Source organism: Egretta garzetta, unplaced genomic scaffold, assembly GCF_000687185.1.
Source record: "Egretta garzetta isolate BGI_Z169 unplaced genomic scaffold, ASM68718v1 scaffold619, whole genome shotgun sequence".
In the NCBI taxonomy this organism is placed as follows: domain Eukaryota; kingdom Metazoa; phylum Chordata; class Aves; order Pelecaniformes; family Ardeidae; genus Egretta; species Egretta garzetta.
The window spans coordinates 350-904 of NW_009260772.1; positions in this window are offsets into that span (position 1 = coordinate 350).

A 555-nucleotide genomic window follows, 5' to 3' on the forward strand; every position below is an offset into this window, starting at 1 on the left:
CCAGCACCCAGGAGCTGTGTCCCACACCCCAGCCCCAGCACCCAGGGGCCCACACCCCAGCCCCCAGGATCCCACACCCGACACCCCAGGTCCATGTTCTGCACCCCAGCTTCAACACCCGGGATCTGCATCCCACACCCCAGCCCCACTACCTGGGGTCGGTGTCCCACACCCCAGCCCCAGGAGCCCCAGACCACACCCCAGCACCCAGGGTCTGCATCCTGCACCCCAGCTCCAGCACCCCGGGTCCATGTTCTGCACCCCAGCTTCAACACCCAGGATCTGCATCCCACACCCCAGCCCCAGCCCCTGGGGTCCATGCCCTGCACCCCAGCCCAGACCCCAGGAAGGGATGTGACCCACTGGTCGTGCCGAGCCGTGCACTGGCCTGGGATGGGTGGAACAGAGTTTGCCGAGAGCTCACAAAAATACTCAGTGCTTTATTTCAACCTCCAAACCAAGGCGCAGACGCTGCCGGCAGGCAGCACGCCACACACATGCAGGCAGGGGCGATGGATGGAGCCCGGTATGGCGTGGTGGGGACGCTCATGGATG